The sequence below is a fragment of the Schistocerca americana genome, chromosome 7 (genome assembly GCF_021461395.2).
Source record: "Schistocerca americana isolate TAMUIC-IGC-003095 chromosome 7, iqSchAmer2.1, whole genome shotgun sequence".
NCBI lineage: Eukaryota > Metazoa > Arthropoda > Insecta > Orthoptera > Acrididae > Schistocerca > Schistocerca americana.
In genome coordinates this window covers 203,875,996-203,889,606 of record NC_060125.1, presented here as the reverse complement: position 1 = coordinate 203,889,606, position 13,611 = coordinate 203,875,996, and positions in this window count along the sequence as shown.

The window sequence follows — 13,611 nt, the reverse complement described above, 5'->3', positions numbered from 1 at the left end:
AGACGAGTGTAACACCAATGTTTGCGTGGTAGAGTAAATATGGTGTACGCGTACGTGGAGACAGTATCTGCGCAGCAATCGCCGATATAGTGTAACTGAGGCGGAATAAGGGGAAGCAGCCCGCATTCGCCGAGACAGATGGAAAATCGCCTTAAAAACCATCCACAGACTGGCCGGCATATCGGAGCTCGACACTAATCCGCCGGGCGGATTCTCAACGGGGACTTGCACGCTTGCCGCGTGGGAAGCAGTGCATTGGACCGCACAGGGCGGGCATGACGTTTTATTTTTATAAACTAACTAAGATGACTGTTCCTCAAACAAACCCATGCACTTTAGTAAGATTATTTTCAATAAATCCCATGTGGCGTTTCTGAAGAGCAAAAGACAGGCCTTATATCATTAGACTTTCATCGTATTATTTCTTTTGTTGAGTCTTAACCTCCTGCTCGCTCGGAATAATCTAATTTGATTATTCCTATATGCCCATTCCATATAGTCAATTGCATCTTTTTATTATTGTTAACATATTAGTTATGCTTACAATTTCAGTAATTAATTCAGTTATTATATTAAATTTTCCCTATTTTAATTGAACTGGGAGGCGACCCAGAAAAAGTTTGTGACACAAGAAACTTACGATAAACAGCGAAGTTTCACACTGGATAACTTCCCACAGCTTCTGTTTGAAAATCACTCTCCATATGGTTACCCTACATGCGAACATAACAGGAACTGTAGAGTAATAGTCAGGAGGTAGGATATATTAATGCAAATTTCTCTTTATCTCTGGAACAACTTACGCGTTGTTTCGTGAGGATTTCTTCTCAAGATTTTACAGCTTTGCTCTTCCCTCGGGATTTCATTATTCTGTGTGGTGTACTACAGTTATTTTGGGTGTTGTGGTACATGACAGAGATAAATATTACGTAAAGATGAGAAGTCTTTTGTTTTATTGTGCTTGGGTGGATATTACGTATGTCGATTCTATACGTCAGGTTCTGTGTGATAACTTGTATTTAGGCTGCGTGTGGTTCTTACATCCAGGATGTTTGTTGTGGAAAGTAAACTATTGTTTATTAGTCATCTGTGACTTTAGACTTTTGATAGTGAAATTTCTTACAGAAGTTGGCTTCACTTATGTTGACTCGCACCCGATCCAAAAGCAATAACACGCGCGAAGACATAGACATGATGGAACAGAGTAATCGTTCAGCTGCGGAGGCCGAACAAACGGGCAGTATAGTAGAAAGGATTCCGTACTTCTCTGATGTAGTGCAGGGGAATAAACAGAATTCAACAACAATACGTGTGTAAGTTCTGAAAACGAAGAGACACCATTCACTTTCGCGTCGGAATGTACAGGAAAGTCCTTAAGTAGGAGTAATGTTAGTGCAACTGAGGCCCCAATCAACCATGTAGTAAACTATCAATTCGATATAAGAGAGACAGTAAGAATATTATCTGTGGAGAAACGTAAGGCATTAGAAGAAAGTAACAAATAATTATCTGTGGAGAATCTTAAGGCTTTACAAGAAAGTAGTAAAAAATTATCTGAGGAGAATTTTAAGGTGCCAGAAGAAAGTAATAAAAATTATCTGAGAAAATGTTTGAGGGCATAGATCAGAAACTGGCGGGTCTCGCAGTAAAGATGAAAAACGATATAGTTGCGGAATGTAAGGAACAGATCCGATTTCTCGACCAGTGTATTTGGGCTTTGTAAGAGGGTTACTTACAGGCTAACGAACAACTGAAGCTGCAGGAAGAGCGTCTTATGCGGGACTTCCATGCGCTGGCTGTGTCGTGTAAGCACGAAAATGCGGAGCTGCTGACGGTTGTGGAAACGTCCAGAGGCACAGGTACCGGAGCGCATCAGCGGCTTGGTGGACGCTAACAGCAAAGCGATCCGGGTATTTGGAGCCGAGGTCGCAAGCATGGAGAGAAAGTCAGGGAATTTGTTCAGTAGCAACAATTACGACAAGAAGGCACCGAACAGCGTAGTTGAAACGGTAGAGTGAACATCTCCACTCAAAACTCAACGCGGCCAGTGAGATGCAAATATACAACATAGGGACTTACGACATAACTGTGTGAGCGGCTAGCGCACTTAGAGGACCTTAAGTACAGCGCAGAGGCCAACGCCGGTGTCTGTAAATACAGACGGGAGAGTACAGATCTGGATTCTGGACACTGCGCTGATTCAGAAGAGGATAGGGGAGAAAGAAAGCGAAATGGGAGAGATCACGAGCTATCTCCATAAGAGGAAATGCACGGATTTGATTATAAACATTCCCTCTCGCTGAGAAAGTTCGACGTGTTCCGAAACGCTCCAAACGAGATACATCCCAGGGCTTGGTTACAACAGTTCCAATTTCCCTTTCCTCCTCCCTGGCCAGAATCGCACAAGTTTGATTACATGTGTCGGTGCCTCGAGAGTGCGCCAGCTACACACATGATGTCGGCAGCAGGTGACTGCGGACTGAGTCAAGGCTTTCCAACATACTTTTCTACAGGCTTACTGATGTGAAGGTGGCCATGAGAGCTTTAAACATGTTATTATTATGATGCCGAAATTGCATCATTCGGACTTTTCAAGCCTGGCTCAGTTATTATAAGATACGCTGTACAAAAATCAGTTCTTGTGAGATACATACCGGCAGAACTAATTCTCATTTTCATTATGAAGTTACCAATGAACTTGCGCCACATCATTATTGCAGGAAGGTATAAGGACGACACAGAGGGATCTAGAATCACGCTACAGGAGCTTCGAAACGATGCAGATGATGGTATATAGCGGATCATATTCGCATGGACAGAGGCGTCGCGACCGTAGTCACAGCCGCTGCCGAAACGAGAGACTGGACCACACGCGGAAGCGAGACCGACATGAGAATGAAACATATCAGACGTATTAGATGTTGCTGAGATATGGGTGAATTCCTAATGGATCAAAATGCTTAGGTCATCGGTCCCTAGACTTACACACTACTTAAACTAGCTTTTGCTAAGAACAACACACACTCATGCCCGAGGGAGGACTGGAACCTACGGCGGGAGGTGCCGCGCAGTCGCTGACATGACGCCTCAAACCGCGCGGCCTCTCCGCGCGGCAGTTATATCAGAGCTGGCGTAATAATAACAGGCATCTGAACGATTATTCTGTTGCCTAGTGTCAATGTTTTCGCGCCTATTACTGCTTTCGGATCGGGTACGAGTTATCATAAGCGAAACCCACAACCGCTACATATCACTGTCAAAACTCTACAGCCACAGAAGTCTACAAAATAATAGAATCCTGTCTTGCAACACAAGGAGAGAGAATATAAGTATAACAAGCAGTCTAAATAGAAGTATCACACAGAACGTGACACACGAAATCGACAGACACAATATACACCCACACACAACAAAACAAGAGTTCCCAACCTTACAAAATATACATATACACGTCAAAGAATAATGGAACTCCGAGTTAATAACAAAGATGTAAAATCATGAGAAGAAATCGTCTTGGAAGAACACGTAAGTAGGTCGAGGGTTAAAGAAAAATTTGAAATTAATTCATCCAACCTACTGACTGTTTATGTACAGCTTCAGTTATGTACGCAGGCAGGATCTCCACATGAATGGGTACTAATGGGTAAAGGGTTATACGGAGAATCATTTGCAGATTGAAACTGGTGAAAGTTAGCCAGTGTGAAACTCTGCAGTCCACTGTAAGTTTCCTGTGCCACAAAATTATTCTGGGTCGTAACCCCCTTATATTACAACTGGGAAAATTTAATATAGGAAATGAATTAATGACAGAATTGGTAATTTTAACTTAATATTAATTAAAAGATTCAAGTGAATATAAGAAATATGCATATGAGAACAATTTAAGTGCAACCGTCAAATCAAATAATTCAGAGCAAGCAGGGACGTAAGTCTCAAAAAAGAATAATACAGTCTGACAAAGCCTACAAATTTAGGGCCAACGTTTTGTTCTTAAGAAACGCCAGGAGAAATGCTTTGAAAATAGTCTTCTAGAAGGGGTTGGGTTTGTCTGAGAAACAGTCATCACAATTTAACATAGTGTATTAAAATGAAAAATTCTCAAGTAATTCCAAACTATGATCTGTCGTTGCCTGTTATATACTTTATTAACTCACTTATGTTATTATTATATTGAATGCTGTGCTACACCGCGGTGAATAATGAAAAAAAATCTTCGGCACGCATGGGAAAAATTCACGCAAAGTTACACCATTTTGTCATAAGAACCGATATATAATGTATTTGGCCCATCACAGTAAGTCATATGCTCAGAGGTTTATCCCTATGGCTGTAATTGAATTGTTGTGAATAGGAATGCTATGGAACGCTTTCCGACGAAGAAATTTATCAGCATCACCATGCACATGGAACTAAGCGTGGAACATCCTCAAATGACGTGATTATTCTTGAAAAAAGCAGAATTATTAAGACGCGTGGAAAATTGATGAAAGCAAATGTAATTCGAATTGTCACATATAGCAACAAATTATCGCGCAGAATTAAGAATAAAGATTATTAAAGTTGGTACTGAAATGACACACGGTGAAATCACAACCACGTGGTATGAAACAAAACTACACAATCTGAAAACTGAAACCAAATTAAAAGCAGAAGAAATAAAACATACACACACACACACACACACACACACACACACACACACACACACACACACACGAGAAAAGATAACACGTCCATTCTAGTTTAAAGAGAAGTCGGGCAACTAAATTTTAACCTCTACCGGAGTAACGAACTTCTTACACCACGTGTTCAGGTTACACAAAGCGAGAACCGAGAAACTTACTAAATATAGAATATATAAGAAAAAATACAAGGATTAGACTGCCAAACTTCAAAACTGACCAGCAAATCAAACTTGTACATCAGAATAGCTACACAACAGCACACATTACCACACTTGGCAACTACAAGTCGCATTTAAGACCACCATCTTCACTCACCCTAGGTCCCTTCCAGCGTGCCTACAACGAACTTTCCCCAGATAATCGGAAGGGGCCAGAGGGTTCTTTTCGCCACCAACTGATCTACCGTCGAGTGACTACCGCAAGGGTACAAATCTCTTCGCCTTGACCGAGAAAGCAACGTTGGCTACACTGTTGCCACTACAGCAGACCGCCAGATGCTGCAGTGGAATTATATGTAAGAAATATTCAACATACGCACTCACTCAGTCAATTATACAGATGATAAGGAGAGAAAAGAAATTTGGGAGCACGAAATGTAGGTAATATACGTAGGGGTGTATGGCTACTGGAGAAACTGATACATCCATGTAGTTGTGTATCACTGACCGGGGACAAATCTAAATTACAAATAACTGAGCATGACAGTAGTAAATAGAAATTAAATAGTATAGAAAAAAAACTAACAGAGTCATATCAACGTAAACCCTGCAAAAGTGCTCTACAGATCATAAAATACCGAAACCAGCGCCAATGACACTTCCTCAGTTACACTGCTCTGCTACAGTCTAGGAAAGCATGAACAATTTTTCAGCGAGGAACAGATCTCTATCTAGGCTACACCATCACGTAACATATCTATGTTTTAAACACTCAATTTGCATCCTGCACCCTACAAAAACATCACTTCTGCATCCTGCATACAGCTGTCGGCCACCAGACAGCCGTACCCATACCATGACGACCCACAGCTCCCAGACAAACCGTAAGCACCTGCACTGTATATAGGCCTCACAGCACTAGGTATTTCCCGAGAGGTCGATCGGTCATACACCACGGCCAACGGTCACGAGTCAACTGCCCCTAATCATGCTTGCCTGACTCGCGATCAGAGCGCCCTCAGAGGACCGCTGTCAGTCTCTTAACTTGTGCACAAGGACTTGCTTGGTTCCCTGCGGCACGTAGCCTTTACTGTTCCACGCTCTGACCTGCTTGCTTGTTTGCTTGCTGCCATGATTTCTACATACATCTACAGACTCTGGGATTACAAAACGTATGTAGGAATATTTTCATAAGGTACGCAAGAATATTACCTCATCTAAACGATAGTTCCCGATATCAAGCTCATAGCAGATGCTGCCGATCGCTTACACATTATAATTTCGAAGATGAAGAGTGGACATTATCTCTAGAAACCCGAAACTTAAACGAGGTGCAGCGATGTGAAACGTGCTACAAACCCCTGGGTAACTTTTCGTGAAAACTCGAAAAAATAGGAGAACGAGTAGTTCAACTCATATTTCTTTAACAAATTACGATGTCAGTGATATAAAAGATTCGAAATCATCCTTCTACTTTGAAAAGTCATATAAGATGCTTCTTAAGTCTAGGGAACCAGCAAACGTCTTTTCCACCTATCGTTCGCCATTTACATGCACATAACACGCACGACCATCGACGTTCTCTCAACCAAATAAAGATGGGGAATATGCAACAACAGTCAACCGGACAATTTACATGAGAGGGAATAAATGTCCAGCACAAACAGACATCCATGTTAAATCTTCTCAAAGTTACAAGGAGAACACCCTCAATCACGAAAGCTGTCCAGCACACACTGAGTTACAGACTTAGACCAGCTGCATTCTTGTACCCCAGCCGACCTACGCAATTCGAACGGCTCCCGCCATATGGCAGTTCCAGTCCAATTTTTCACGATTATTGATGGCAATGATATAACAGATTCCAAATCATTCTTATAAAGTCAGCTAAGGTGTTTCTCATGTTTAGAGAACCAGCAAACATCTCTTCCAACTGTCTTTCACCATCTAGATGGTCACAACACACACCAGAATCGTTATTCTCTCAAACCAATGACAGGAAACATGTGGCAGCAGCCTACAATTTACATGACGGGGAATAATTTTCCAGAGCAAACCCAAGTCCCATATTGAATCTTCTCAAATTTCCACTCAGAACACACAAAATCACGAAGGCTGCTCAACGCATACTGAGTGTTAATTCGTTATTCAGCGACATAAAGGGGGACATACTTAAGTCAGCTGCTTTCCTTACTCCAGACCCTCTAGATCGGACGGCTCACGCCATAATGCAGAAACGTCAGTTGTCGACACCACAGGCCATTGCCGCCACGTGCCTCACAGTCCAGGCAGAAGCGTCCAGGAAACCAGTCACATACATTTTATCATTGTACTTACAATAAAATATCTCGATTGCAGACTTAATATGATGACATTCCACACTGAGCGAAATATCGTAAAATACCCCCTCTTGGCAACGAAGACTCTGGAAATATCAAAATCTGTAGCATTCTTATAACTGGGTATAATATTCTATGCAAAAATTCTTTCATTTCATCCTACGGCTGTCGTAGTTTTTCTCATCAAATCCATATCTTTCTTACGATAGGGCCAATCCGTCTCTTTTCACTTGTCGGGACACTGACCACAGTTAACATATACTATCACAGTGAATCTATCACACATCCAACACTACTAAGCATAATATTTCGCCAAAAACGGAATGCTGGTGATACCAAACAATACCAAGCATATATCTGCAATGGGTGGATATGTCTCATTTCTTATTCTTTTGAGTGGTACCAGTGTGTCTTAGGAAGAGAGACATAATCGTGTTATAAGCGTGGAATGGATTGCATGTGTGACCCTGTGGTGACATACAGCACTATCTACATGCAATTATTAACAAGAAATCTCCCAGTCATCAGAAGACTTTTAACTCATGTGTGATGATGAAACACATCCATCCTGTTGTGGCACTTTCGTCTAGATGAATGAAAATTAATCCTATGTACTCCATTCCTCTGTTGGATGTTGGCCATAAAATCGAGTCTTCAGTTTCATAAATGCGGTGAATCAAAGTTAGCAACAGATGTTTGTGAGGCACTGCAATCACCGCATATACATCTACTTGACAGATGTCCTGTTTATGGAGTTAGTGGCAGTATGGAGTGTATTTCACATGTCAAACACTGGTGCTATGCATTTGTTTCTTTCCTTGAAAGAGGCGTTCTCCGTTACCAATAATCATTTTGTAAGAGTGATGCCGGCATAGTGATCGGATGTGAACTGTGGGTGCTGTACACCTCTGGAAAGCTATATTGTCCATGTATCACAAAGAATCGATGTTTTAAGGAAGTAGTGTTTTTCATTTTACAGTTTGTCACCATAGTTTATTGTAGAGAAGCCTGCAAGGAGGATGTACATCTTGTGCTACAAGTGTATTTCTTATATTGGAGTAGTAAGCATTGTATTGCAGATACCTAATGTGTTAGAAACCCCACCTCTCTAATATTATAGAGTGTCTTTAGTGCAGAACTGTGTAGCTGTACAATGCTTGTGTTTATGTTCTCTCTTACCAGTATCTTCTCGGTGCTCCGTCCAGACATTAAAACAATATTTTAAAATCGATAGCACAGTTGATTTCGTAAAATGCTTCAAACTCCATTCGTCAGGAGCTCTATCCTGCATAAAAACCACACGTTTCTTCTTAACCATCTTTTTATAATCTCAGCACTTTGATATCTACTGCTTTACACCAATAAGGGATGCTAACCTCATCAACATGTGCACCCTAGAGAGATTTTGTGCACTTGGATGGGTGCTGTGCGTAATATTGGTGTGGAACTGTAGTTGTAGACTCGGCTCGCTCTGTTCCTTCACGATATGAGGAATCTAGTGGTCTACTCTTGGCCAGCTGCACATTAAATCGGTGAAAGAGTCGCTGGGAGGACTGGTCAAACCCAATGCGAGGAGATCTTTCGATCCCTATCTTAAGAATGTGAGAATGATCTGTGACTACCATTCTCACATGGAAAAATGAGCGACAATAAACGTATATTATGCACTATGATGGAAGTGCTAAAAATATGTAGAGTGCTGTCTGTTATACTTTGGTCCACATACTCGAGAATTAACAATGAATAGAAGTACTGCACCATCATCTATCAACATTCACAATCTGGCATATGGTACAGCACTCACGAAGTAGACGAGGGGTGGTTTTAGTGATGATAGAGAAATTGGGAGGCATACTGCCGTGTCATAGGTCGGTGATCAAGTTATGGGAAGCTGATACAATTGCTAAAACTAATCACAATATCAACTTCGATGATGGTTACGGTATATAGATAGTATCTTTTCCATCCCATCCATCCGCTGGTGCACTATTGATTACCACATAATGGTTGGCTAACATCACTTGTTTGAGGTGGAGGAAGAGTCTTGAAGAAGGAGTAACACTTCCCACGAATGGCCAGCACTGAAACAGTCATCACATACATCACTGAAACATGAGGAATCAGTCCAAATGGAACTCTGAGCCATCTGCTACCCACCACCATGTAAAGTGAGTACAAATATAGAGGTCATCAATCACCTTTGGACAGCTGTTTGGAATCTTCCAGTTTCCTTATGTTGTAACTGTCTTTTATTTCAGTCACCAGGTGTGTGTGTTGTTGGAGAAGCAGAAATATGATTTACACCATGCGACGTCCAGTTTCTTGTGAGAGCCAATGGATCGAAACATGTTAATGTTGGTTTATAACGTGTTTGGCAGTGTACAAACCTGTAGTCATGCACTGCTCAGACGCATTTCAGCAGAAAAAAACAATGTATCCAACAACAAGGAGACAGGGGCCCTCTTCTGCAACTGACAGTTTGTGGAACATGGTCCTCCTACAGTACAGGCAACAATACTATACACTGGTCTGCCCAGGTGAATGAGTGGTTCAATGTCTGTATATTTAGTAGGCTAGCCACATACGCTCGATGACAGCACACAGACAGCACTTGTTTTCGATGTAGATATTGAGCTCTCTGTTGGAAAAAGTTAGCTGAGTTTTTATAGTTTGTAGGTTTTTGGTCTGTTAAATGGTAGGAAATAACGGTCATTGAGAAAGAATGTGTGGGTGACACACGTGAAACCACCCTGAGGGACGCAGATCTCCTGCGCACTTTAGTTCCTGTATGTAGTTTGAAACATACCACAATGCAGTAGTCATTCTCCCAGCTCCCTAAGTGAATGTACTGTCGTTTACACTGCCTCAAGGTGCAGAAGAAAGCTTCGTTTGACGTTAGCCTTACACACTGTACATGGTTGTGGGACCTACGACAACATGTCCCCATTCGACCGAGTGGTCAAAACTCAGTCCTGTCGTATTTATTCAGCTCACCCTGTTTCTCCACAGGTTGCAGAAGGTGGTAGACATAGCGCACCCCATCTTTTTCTGACTTAAATTAGATCAATCTTATGCACAAAGCTGCAGGGAGGGTGGGGTGTGAGACAGGAACTGTTACAAATGGCGTAGTGGCTGTCTAAATCTATGCTGGACTTTGCTGTAGCAGTTAGGTTCGAAATAGGTGACTCGCTTCGAGATATGAGAGTACCACAAGTATAGTTAACCAGTGGCTGTAATCATTAAAAGGCATCTCCCTAGGATCCAATGAGTGTATGTAGTTGAATGGAAAAACTTCATTTCTGATTTTTTATATCATTTATACCAGAAAGCGTAACCCTATAGATCTGAAAAGCCAGTGTATTTTGTACATTTCTTACGATCTCAATCTAACATTGCATTTTTTTAAAGTGGTTCTTTATGTAGCATACCACGTACTGTGCGTGTTCATTCTCAATGAACCGTTACCCACCCTTGCCTATAATCCAGATGATATATCGCAGAATCTCTGACATGGTACTAAGATAGAATGTATTACAAATACTGGAGAAATATCTAACGGTTCGTGAGGGAGTTGCAAATATCAGCTTCATACCACATTTATTGTCTCTATCACTTTCCAACTTTGGTAATTTCATTACTAGCTTACTCTGCCGACAACGTGCCGCCGCACTATCAGATTGTTAATACACACACTGGTGATCACCGTCTACATTCAGTGTCGTGGTATCTGTGTGTGGAAAACTTCATTAGGAGGTAATTCCATACCTTGATTTATAAACTTGTATATTTTTTAACATGGATATCGTTAACGGTACTTTCTTAGCACCTGTAGAACCAAGATCGTCTGAGACAGTAACATATCCGTTGGTATCGTGGTTTTTTAATAACTGCTCGCTTATAAGACAATTACATCTCTCTTTCTAAGACACACTGTTACCACTCGCAAGAAAAACAAAACAGACAAATCCATCCATAGCCGATCTTCGCTCAGTGTAGTTTGGTATCGCCAGAATTCAGTTATTGGCGAATTATTGTAATTAGTAGAAAGGGGCGCATGACAAATTAGCTGTTATCGGGGGGCTTGTTATGAATGTGTACTGTGGTCAGTGTTACGACAAGTGCAAAGAAAATGGCTTCATCCTGTCGTTAGGAAGGCATGGAATTGGGTTAGAAAACTGCAATAAACAGAAGGAGCAATGAAAAACTTTCTCTATGGAAAACTCAATCCCGTCATAAGAATGCTCCAGATTTTTATATTTCCATAGTCACTGTCGTCAGGAGGGGGTATTTACGAAACCACGCTCATTACTGAATGTCGTCAGATTGAGATTGGTATCGTAAAATCTGTTTACAATTATAGTGATATATAAACGAGTAGGCTTCCGCGGCCAGAGTCAGTCGACATAAGAGTTTACAGGGTATAGTGCCGGCCGAAGTGGCCGCGCGGTTCTGGCGCTGCAGTCTGGAACCTCGAGACCGCTACGGTCGCGTGTTCGAATCCTGCCTCGGGCATGGATGTGTGGATGTCCTTAGGTTAGTTAGGTTTAACTAGTTCTAAGTTCTAGGGGACTAATGACCTCAGCAGTTGAGTCCCATAGTGCTCAGAGCCATTTGAACCAATTTTACAGGGTATAGTACCGCGTCATAATGTAAAAACTACTGCTGTTGCTGGAGAAAAACCAACGCTTCGGCCACGATTGCAGCGGCCTTCTTCTGGGTCTAATGGTGCGTTCTAGCTATTCAGTGTCCTTTATATTTTGTTGTTACTGTTCACTGCGCATGCCAGCCATTACGTCATAACTTTAAAAAGGTAGTAAGTTTCATTGGTCACTTAAGGAAGAAGGAGAAGGAACTTTAATTTAGTAGGTTATTGTACAATGATTGGTGGTCACCGTCGAATGAGAAGCTTGCTGCTGTCTACCAACTGCTGGACGTCGGCCGCACGGCGGCAGTTACTCGCCGGTGGTGCTCGTGGCTCGTGTTGACAGTGCGGTCTGTTGGGCTCTGATTGCTGGCAGCCAAGGTGCGGCAAGCCTGAGTCCATCCTCCCTGTTCATGTTGTTAGGGTGTTCAAGTATTTCGATGGCCTCTCTGATTTTGCGTTTCGTCATAATTGGCTGCTGGCCAACACAAAGGCTTCGCTGAATTTTATTTCTTTTCCGCAGTCTTGCTGGTGTTCGGCCACTGTGGATTTGTTGTGTTGCTCTAGACGAATATAACGCTCGTGTTCCCGAATGCGCGTTGCTATTGGCCTACCAGTCCCGCCGATGTATGCCTCTCCACATTCGCATTCCACCTTGTTAACGCCTGCGGTGTGTAATGCATCCACCTTGCCCTTAGTGGAGCCTAGCACGTCCTGGATCCTACGACCACTGTAGAGGACAGGCTGCAACCCAGCACGGCGAAGGTGTTTGCCTATTCGGTCAGTAACGTTTTTTATATAAGGTAAGCGCACTGTTGGCTGCAGTTTGTTCTGCGCTGGGTGGCGGTAGGATTGGGCGTGCCGATACCTGTCTGTATCTGTAGGCTTGCGATATACTCTGTGCCTCAGTGTGTTCTCCGTTCTCCTGTACACTTCGACGTCTAGAAGTGGGAAAGCACCATTCTTTTCTACTTCCAGTGTGAACTGTATCTTCCCGTGCATATTGTTCAAAATATTGATGGCACTTGTGTAGCTCCGCTTCACCATGAGGCCATATAGCGAACGTGTCGTCCACGAATCTGAACCAGCAACGTGGGCGTAAAGGAGCTGAACCGAGGGACGTTACTTCAAAGGATTCCATGAATATGTCGGCAGCCAGGGGAGATAGGGGAGCCCCATTGCTACGCCGTCTGTCTTCTCGTAGTATTTTCCTTGCCATTTGAAGTACGTTGAAGTCACGCACAACTCAACCAGGCCGCATATGTCTGGCGGGACATGCACTTGAAGTACGCAGATAGTTTCATCTACGGGCACGTTCGTAAATAGTGATTTCACGTCAAAGCTGACGATGATGTCCGTAGGTATAATTGTTTCTCCCTTTAGGCGTTCTATAAAGTGCGTCGAGTTCTTCACATACGAATCCGTCTTACCAACTAGACGCTTTAGTTTGCAAGCTAGGTACTTTGCCAAATTGTAAGTAGGTGAATTGATCCCATCACTATTGGTCTCAAAGGACAACTTTCCTTATGTATCTATGGCACACTGTAAATTCTAGGAGAGACTGGTACTCTGAGAATAAGACCCTTGTCTGTGTCAGCGTCAATTCTCGAGTCCTTAATCGCGGCCTGCGTGTTTCGAATTACCTTCGCCGTAGGGTCCGCCCTTAATTCTTTGTAGATGGGATCATTTAATAATTCTTTCATCTTGTCTTCGTACTGCGAGGTGTCTAAGATGACAGTAGCATTGTTTTGTCTGCTGTTAATATCACAGTTTCGTCATTGTTCTTC